At 31.9% G+C, this 10,130-nt stretch overlaps 1 long non-coding RNA gene across 1 annotated transcript in view; it reads right to left on the bottom strand.

The window, feature by feature from the left end:
• Positions 1-6,496: 6,496 nt before the first annotated feature.
• The window catches only part of LOC117116487, a 17,605-nt gene continuing 13,971 nt past the window's right edge, over positions 6,497-10,130 (bottom strand). Inside the window, exons 4-5 of the long non-coding RNA XR_004446761.1 lie at positions 7,960-8,051; positions 6,497-6,630 (exon numbers count right to left, since the gene is read on the bottom strand). This is a non-coding gene — a long non-coding RNA (uncharacterized LOC117116487). The remainder of the gene's footprint in view (positions 6,631-7,959; positions 8,052-10,130) is intronic.

The raw sequence follows: 10,130 nt of genomic DNA, 5'->3' as shown, positions 1-10,130 counted from the left end.
CTTTGAATTGGGAATTGTAAAAAAAATATATGATAAAGGAAATTGATTGAATAAAAATTTATTGTGATATTAAATCTAATGTGATAGAGCTAAAAGACCATAATGAAAATGTTGAAATCGTGAACAAATTATTATTGTATTTTGGTAACATAATATTTTGTTAAAGTTTGGGAAAGGGCCGACTGATAAAGTTGTAGTGTTACAGCATTGATGCTTAACCATTATTATTTGTTAACTGCTATGGCTTTGTTAATGAGATGATTGAAAACATGTTAATGATGATAGAATTCAGGTCAGATTTAAAGAAAAAGAAAGATCCCTTTCCTTTTGGAAAGCCAAAAAAAAAGAAAGAAAAAAGAAAACATTGATCGCAAAAAAGGACCCCCTGGATAGTGTTATCTTCATCGGCCCCACTTGATTCCCCAACACTGGGTGTACTTTCTCAGAAATATATCAGTAAACATTTTTGGTAATTATTTGTGTTGTGAACTTTTGTGTATCTTGAGTATGTTCGGACCTTTGTCAGATAGCTTCTGAGAGGCTGTGTAACATTTTTGGGGACTGCTCGCTAGGAAATAATACTATACAAGAACACTGGTGAAAAGAACAAACCTAAGTGAGGCAGAATATTACCTGTCCCTAAACTGGATCATCCAAAGTTAAGGCAAGTAGACCTAAATTACCAGCATTTAATGAAGGTAAGAATGATCTGGATGCATATTTAAAACGATATGAAAGGTATGCCACGTGATTTGGCAGTAAATTTAAGTTCTTTATTAACAAGAAAATCTCTTTAAGTTTTTTTTATGTTATCCACAGCTGAAGCAAATGATTACAGATTACTTAAACTGCTCTATTGAAGCCTTTCCAGTTGACATGATGGGTTTCAACATCTACATATCTTGCAAGACCTGAAGCTGGAGAAAGTGGGCATTAATTTGCGGCAATTTGAAAGATGTTTTGACTAGATGGATAGAATTAGCAGATGCAGACATTTTGATATGAGAACAGTTTACAGATGGATGTGGACATGAGTAGGCACTTTTACTTTGGGAAAGTCAGCCGAGAACCTTTTTGATCTGCTATGGCTGAAATTCCGAAGCAGTACATTGAAGCCTGTGGAGAAATGTTCGTTCAGCTTTAGGGATCCATTTTTAAAACCCATACCAAATGCAACCACAAAACCAGTAAACCCTAGTGTGAGAGCTCCATTCCCATCTCAAATGGTAAGCAAACCCACTCCTGTAACTTGTTATTTGTGTCATCAAGTACAGTAGGTATTGGAAAGAAATTGTCAATTTTTAACATTGTCTAATCCAATAATAATTGTTATAGAAGTCCGAGTTGGAGACGTTGCCAGAAACTGCAGGCAGTACAGACAAATGTGCCGGCTATTCTTATTCCAAGACAGGTCAACTGAAATCTACTTTCCCTGAAGAAGGTAGTAATGAAGATCCAGAAGTGGATAAATATAAACCAGACATAAGTGCTTGCATAGTTGAAAGAAAAGCAGCATCATTAGATGACTGCTGCTGCATAGATGAAGAGGGTAGTCAGGTAACGCCTACATGTGGGCATTTTCTTTCTATTATGAGCGCAGCTTGTACAATTTACAGGTACTAAGAGAATGCCAGTTTCCACAGGTACTGTTGGCTTGCATCCAGTTTCTGTGCTCTGTTACCTGGTAACTGACTGGCAAGATGAAAAAAAACCTGTGTTTTAATAATGGTACTTTAGGAACTCATAAAGAACCATTATATATCTGAACTTCATAATACAATATAGTTTAAATTTGATGTTTCAAAATTGAATTTTCTGTAGAATTTAAAATGTATTTATTATATTGTTTCCATATTTATAGTTCTATTATTATTTTTCTGGTATTTTAGTATTCTCATTTGGGGACCATGGTGTAAATAAGTTGCTTTTTGTAATTTCCTGTGTTTTTATCCTTAAATGTTTTCTCAGTCAATATCCTTTTTAATGTTTTTATATAATTTTGATGCCTTTTGTATGTGTCTGTGTATATTTGTACACGCCAATGTGGAAAAGCAAATATATAATCTCTATTTATACCCTTGGATAAAGATTATTTACTCCAATAATTAAACTTTAGTAATTCCTGTGGCCATTTTCATCTAATATACTGGAATTCCAAAGAACCGCTTGACATGAGTTGACGACGGATATTGTGGACAAACTTTATTTTAGCAAAAAAAAAATGCCATTGTTTTATGATTATGGGGTATATTTGTGATGTACGTATCAACAAATCGAGGTAGGCCTATATATTGTATGTGTTAAAATAAAACAATTGCAATTTGCTTTTTCAATTTCAAAGTAACTTGTATGAACAGATCGATGGAGTAGCAATGGGATCACCCTTACGTCCACTTATGGCAAATGCATTCATGTGCAATATAGAGGAACGCCTTGAATCTAGCAATCAAATGCCGAAATATTACAAGCGATACGTTGATGATATTCTAGTATTTATGCCTAACACAGAATCTGCCATGCAATTTCTTTACTTGTGTGATGCAAGTTATGTCGGATACACAAACCGACACCTCTACCAACGTATTGCTGAACAAGATTGTTAGGACAACATGCTAAGGACCATCATATCAGCCCAAGCAGTATTGAGTCATGTTTCAGCATTTTAAAGAAATGTAGGAACAAATTTGACTTGTCTCATTCATGAAATGCTATATATTAGACAATTAAAACTCAGTCTGAATAAACAATGTGACTCTGTCAAAGCAAAGCTTTTTATCTAACACAGGGATTAATATCCCACTGTTATGAACTTTGACATTGTAGATTAGCTTTTTTCTACTGATCTTTTCTTTTTAGCGTTATTTTTATGTTAAATATTTATACAAAACGTACTCTTACTAGTAATTGCAATTTGTATTCTTTTTTAGACGTTTAGTTTCGTTATCAAACAATACGAGTCAGTTTCTTTGTAGGTGTGCATGGCATGGTGGAAATAGACTCGGGTGGACGAACGTGGCTTGTTTCGAAAAGGATTTTTGATGTGATTAGGTAGGCCTGAGCATTTTATATACTTGTACATGCTGATGAAAATTAATTGGCAAAAACCGCTTGACATGAGTTGACGACGGATATTGTGGACAAGCTGTATTTTAGCAACAAAAAAAAATGCCATTGTTTTATGATTATGGGGTATATTTGTGATGTACATATCAACAAAACGAGGTAGGCCTATATATTATATGTGTTAAAATAAAACAATTGCAATTTGTATTTTTTTTTTAGACGTTTCTTTTCGTTATCAAACAATACGAGTCAGTTTCTTTGTAGGTGTACATGGCATGGTGGAAATAGACTCGGGCGGACGAACGCGGCTTGTTTCGAAAAGGATTTTTCATGTGATTAGATGGGCCTGTGCATTTTATATAGTTGTACATGCTGATGAAAATTAATTTGCAAAAACCGCTTGACATGATTTGACAACAGATATTGTGGACAAGCTGTATTTTAGCACAAAAAAAAAGCCATTGTTTTATGATTATGGGTATATTTGTGATGTAAGTATCAACAAAATGAGGTAGGCCTATATATTGTATGTATTAAAATAAAACAATTGTAATTTGTATTTTTTTTTTTAGACTTTTAAAGTTTCGTTATCAAACAATACGAGCCAGTTTCTTTGTAGGCGTGCATGGCATGGTGGAAATAGACTCAGGCGGACGAACACGGCTTGTTTCGAAAAGGATTTTTGATGTGATTAGGTAGGCTGTACATTTTACATGCTTGTACACGCTGATGAAAATTAATTTGCAAAATCATGTAATAAATATTTTCTTATTTTTATAGTACAAGGATACCTTATTTAATTATTCTGTCTTTTTACTGCACTTTCAGTACTTGTGTACTGTTTTTCAAAGTCGTACAGTTGCAAATATATATATATATATATATATATATATATATATATATATTGAGTCGTACAGTTGCATAATTAAACAAATATTGAAATGCAATGCAAGTAACATAAACATTCCTAAATATATATACAATACAAATAATTAAGAATTAAGAAAGTTTTTAAAAGATAAAATAGTCATGTATGTGTGTGTGTTGCGAGAAAATGTAACTTGGTTGGGGACTGGATAAACACTCTTTCCGCTCGATCTCCTTCTTTCCTCTTTATTTTCTTGCATTTCTTTCTGATCATACAAAAATCTCCAGACATTATATATTTTCTGCCAAAAAGTGGGGTGGGCCCCCTAGCCATGTCCTACGTAAAACGGGCATGGAGGTCTGAGATAATGCTTACCTGTAGTGGTGGACCTTCCCTATTTACCCTATAAAACAAAAAACAAAAATAAAGAAAGTCTATTGAATCTTCAAACTGATGATATAATTTCTTCGTTCCTTAAAATTATCATGTTTCAACCTTACTGTTTCTTGTTCTTTTTTTTTTTTTTTTTTTTTTTTTTGGCAGATGAAGCAACTGAACATGACCAATGCAGCAAGCAAGTCATGAAAAGTGTACTGCAGTTTTATTAGAACATTTGCTGAATAATGCGATAATCCTGGTAAAGGATGGTATAGGAGCATCCAGTCAATGTTAAAGTGTCAAAGCATATGGAATCATGAATGTTTGACAAGGGTGCATATTGATGGGGCAATACAATAACTGCTTGTGATGTGAGAATTATATTTGATGGTGTTTGGAAAAAAATAAAACAATTGAAAAGCATCACAGTAGGCATACTTGCTGCTACTTGGAAATTAGACTCTTGCAAGATTTCTTTAGCTTAAATCAGATTCAACACAAAGCCACTATAGTGTAAGCTCAGTTGTTCAATTCCTACCCAAATGACTTTATTTCTAAGTATTATGGAACATGCTGAGCATTCAGTATAATGAATTAAAACATTCCTAACATAAAAAACAGCATTGAATGGCATTACAGTAGTCAGTGGTACACGAGATAACTAGCCTGGTGCTTAACCACTACAACACTGAGCTTGCGCTTTCCCAAATCAGTATTTGTGAAAGTCACTGAGAATAAGAAAACAACTGAATTTTTTTTTTTTTTTTTTGCAGACGACGGACAACTCTCTGCAATATGATAAGTAATTTTTGATATACATCAAAGAATTAATAATACTGTAAGTATTAAGTGAAATATACTGAAGCTTTATGAATTTATTAACTTTATTATTACCTTTAATTTTGTTTAATTCATGTTTGTGTCTAATTTTTTAGAATCTATTTTTGGTGGATGGAGCAACACAGTTGCAAGACAGGAAAAGTACTGCTGCAGAGGAAGACAAGGAAGAGAAACCTATTATAATTAATTTTTTCTAATATAGGCAATATAATTTAATTTAGTTAATTTAATTTGTCATGCTTAATACAATACAGAAGTTTTGCTAACATCTTGCTGAATATTGTGATGCCGTAATCCTGGTGAAAGCGGTTGTATTATTTGTTGCAGCATCAAGACAACAATTGCTTAATTCTGAAAAAAACTGAGTATATTGTACAGAAGATATAAACTGGCTAATTACAATCAGACCAGAGATCCAGAAAACTACTATGATGACTAGCAGAGCATTTTAACTTTTTATATAATGAATTGAATTGTTGATGTTGTTAATTTAAATTATGTGATTTTGGTTATGAAGATAATAAAAAATATAAGTAGTGTGTTGACTTTTCTTTGCTGTTCAAGTTTGAAGACTGGTGGATGCAGGTAAGTTGTTGCAGCATCAAGACAACAATTGCTTCATTCTGAAAAACTGATTATATTGTACAGAAGATATGAACTGACTAATTACTAAGACAACCAGAAAATGACTATAACTTTCCATATAATGAATTGTTGATGCCTAATAATTTTCATTACGCGATTTTGGTTATGAAGACAACATAAAAAAGATCAATAGTGTTTTAATGTTTCTTTGCTGTTCAAGTTTGAAGACTGATGGCTTGACTGATGGATGCAGGTAAGATGAGAAAAGCGCCCTCCAATAGAAAAAGGCTAATTTTTCCCATGTCCTCAATTTCTATTAGAAGTGGTGCTGAAGGGCGCCCTCTAATAGAAAGCCAAAATTTCCAGGGTCTCTAAAATTATTTAAAGGGGCCCTGTGTGGTGCTGAAAACCGCCCTCTATAGCCATTTTAGTTCAACATTTTTCGGTGGTCTCTTATTTGTCATTAATTTAATTAATAAGGTGGTAGTGCCCTGTAATATCCAGTTTTTATGCTATTCTGAAAAAATTGGGTGTTAGAGGGCGCTTACTGCCATTGACAGTTAAGACACCCTAAAAAACTTTGAATTAAAATGGCTATTTAGGGCGATTTTCTTCACTATTTTTATCAGAACCGGACAGATTATTGTGGCCAAATAACTTAGTCATATTTAGGGCCTTTTTCTATTCGAGGGCGCTTTTTTTTTTTGCCATCCTGCTTTTTCAGTGCTCAAGAAGAAAACAATACTCGATACTAAACTGAATACAATGAATATTTATTTATTCAAAATACTAAATTACAATGAATATTTATTCAAAATATTTCCAAAACGATATTAAATTGCAAAGAATATTTATTTGAAATAGAAAACTTTAATTGCCAATTCAGTCGCCACATTCTGAAAGAATAAGAAATTAGAGCAATAAGCTATGGAATGGAAAACATTCGAAGTTATTTCTAAATGAAACATTTACGCAATTTAATACAACAATTTTTAAGTCCAGTGGAAAGTGATTTTCAATTGAAACATTTACGCAAATTTATACAACAATTTTTAAGTCCAGTGGAAAGTGAGAAAACATTCAAAGTTATTTTCAATTGAAACATTTACGCATCAGTGGAAAGGGAAAACATTCACGCAAATTTATACAACAATTTTTAAGTCCAGTGGAAAGGGAAAACGTTTAAAGTTATTTTTAATTGAAACATTTACGCAAATTTATACAATTTTTAAGTCCAGTGGAAAGGGAAAACATTCAAAGTTATTTTTAATTGAAACATTTACGCAAATTTATACAACAATTTTTAAGTCTCAGTGGAAAGGGAAAACATTCAAAGTTATTTTCAATTGAAACATTTACGCAAATTTATACAACAATTTTTAAGTCTCAGTGGAAAGGGAAAACGTTCAAAGTTATTTTCAATTGAAACATTTACGCAAATTTATACAACAATTTTTAAGTCCAGTGGAAAGGGAAAACATTCAAAGTTATTTTTAATTGAAACATTTACGCAAATTTATACAACAATTTTTAAGTCCAGTGGAAAGGGAAAACGTTTAAAGTTATTTTCAATTGAAACATTTACGCAAATTTATACAACAATTTTTAAGTCTCAGTGGAAAGGGAAAACATTCAAAGTTATTTTCAATTGAAACATTTACGCAAATTTATACAACAATTTTTAAGTCCAGTGGAAAGGGAAAACGTTTAAAGTTATTTTCAATTGAAACATTTACGCAAATTTATACAACAATGTTTAAGCCCAGTGGAAAGGTAAAACATTTATCAAAGTTATTTTCAATTGAAACATTTACTCAAATTTATACAACAATTTTTAAGCCCAGTGGAAAGGGAAAACATTCAAAGTTATTTTTAATTGAAAGATTTACGCAAATTTATACAACAATTTTTAAGTCCAGTGGAAAGGGAAAATGTTTAAAGTTATTTTTAATTGAAACATTTATGCAATTTATACAACAATTTTTAAGTCCAGTAGAAAGGGAAAACAATTGAAACATTTACGAAAATTAATATAGCAATTTAAAGTTATTTATTATTAAAACAAACATTTTAAAGTTATTTATTATTACATGTAAATCAAATAATTTCAGAAACATGTATCAAATCTGAAATCGATGTAGGCATTTATTTATCCCACAAAGCAATTTGCAATGGACATGAAATTTATAACAAGAAAATTCACAAAGTTTTTCTAGCACACTCACCATTCAGTAGAGGAAGCAAAATTCGCCATTCAGCCAAGCAGGGCTGGTCCACTTGTTGCAGAGGTGCAATGTCTAAATTTTCTTCAGAATTTCTATAATAAAATAAATTGCAATAATTAGATTTAGGATGAGAAAATACAAATGCACCATAAATATCAAGATGTTTAATTGCTAATTTACTTATTATAATTCTAGAAAAAAAAATTTGGTCAAATAATTAAATTTTAATTTTATGAACTATTAATCATAACATAATTACGGTAAATATTACATGCAGAATGAAAATGATAGGCATGCATTTTATATATATGAATGCTTGCAGTACACAACAAAGATAGTTCTGGAAAGAACTATTGTTGGTTGAGAATGCAGGGCTGGTGGAACGTTTTCAAAGTGGGAGGGGACCCCCAACTAGTAAAATGGATTTGTGAGCTGGGTGTATCATAATGATAAGTTCTTCAAAATTCAAGGTTTTCCCCCTCTTGAAAACAGTTTAATAGCTTACTGTTCTCATTCTTGTTACATTAAAAAGGCCTGTTATGTGTGTATACATAAAAGAATTGAGTAGTTGCATACGTATTCTTGATAATCAATGGATCAAAATTTCCCTTTCCACAATAATTTGTCATGTTTCAATGAAAAAAGGGTATGGATATGAGAACCATTCAAATGAAAACGTCCCAGACCAGATATTAAAAAAACTAATAAAATGATCTGAATGAAATTTTCGTTAAAGTTTAATCAAGTTACAAGGAAAATAAATTTGAATTATTGGTGATGATCCAAAGTCGGGTGTGCATGGAGGCCAGGTCCCACACCTAAATACCTCTAGGACCATTAAAAAAATTTTTACTGTTTACTGTAGGCATAAACAATAGTTATATGATGAATATCTAAATTAGTGCAATTACAGTAAAACTGTACAGCGTTTTGTATGTACTAACTTCACTTTTTTCGGAACTGATTGGGAATTATTTTTAATACATCTATACAATGTGACGACCAAACCCTCATATTTATATTAGCATATTTCCATTTGAACACTAATACATGGTAGCGGTATGTGTTTTTTTGTCAGGTATAAGAGTGTGACATTCCAGTGTGTTAAAGCTAGAAGATGTAAGGCATTGGCAGGTGTACAACTGATACAATAAAAGGCATTTGAAAAATTGATTGATTAAATTTTGGTGTGGATGTGAATATATGGACTAATTCAAAGCAAAATGTCCCAGATCAGATCCCAAAAAGTAATCAACTGATTTGAATTCAACTTTCGTGTTTAAGTGTAATTTCTTTTTAAGTAGATGGTGGTTGGTGGTTCGAAAGTAGGAACATACTTTTTAGGGATTTATTTTTGAGAAAGGGATTTGCAGTGGGCGGAGATATGCTCTCTATTTAGTGCTTTTGTTGTTATTATTATTATTATTATTAAAATATATAATTATCATTATTATTTATATGCTTTAAATGATAGATCAGTTACTGAAATCTATTTACTATTGCCAAAGTTATGAGTAAAAGTATTACGTCTCCTCTGAACTACAGTATCACATACCAGTACATTACCAGTGGTGGCTCTAGGATATAATTATTTATTGGGGGGGGGGGGCGCTAAGATGTCCGACTAATTTTTTTTTTTTTTTTGGGGTTGACTGCCATTACTGTCAGTTTACTCAGTTTAAATTAACATATAGTGACAGTATGCAGATTTTAGGATGGTGAGCCCTCAATGGCAAAATTACGCTTGTAATGCTTCTTGCACTGTATGTAGACATACAGCATGTGCAAAGACAAGCCAAATCAGTCACTCGTCGCATATCCTGTTTTGGAGATAATGGCCAAAACATGCTCGAATGTCAACAATTGGGAAATCTATTTTATTGTACTAAACTAACCTTTATGTATTAATACATACTGTAATGCTATGCTGTTATTTTCCTAATTTTGAATGCTAACAACAATTTTTTACGACTTGGTGATGGTTTCTGCCTAAAAAATGCCCAAAATCGTAACGTTTGAAGGTTGGTTTCTCAAATACCGGTTTGAAACAGCTTTGTATAAGCTCTTGTAACTTCATAACGAAATGTCGGACTTTAAATGATTCTTTTACCATATGGTTCTCATTACTGTTTAATTTAACCCTGTATTAATAACTAAAAATCGATATATAT

Source organism: Anneissia japonica, unplaced genomic scaffold, assembly GCF_011630105.1.
Source record: "Anneissia japonica isolate Jap-2015-1 unplaced genomic scaffold, ASM1163010v1 scaffold284970_len119093_cov105, whole genome shotgun sequence".
Classification (NCBI taxonomy): domain Eukaryota; kingdom Metazoa; phylum Echinodermata; class Crinoidea; order Comatulida; family Comatulidae; genus Anneissia; species Anneissia japonica.
The sequence above is the reverse complement of the archived record's forward strand: the minus strand, read 5'-3'. Positions and strand labels throughout refer to the sequence as shown.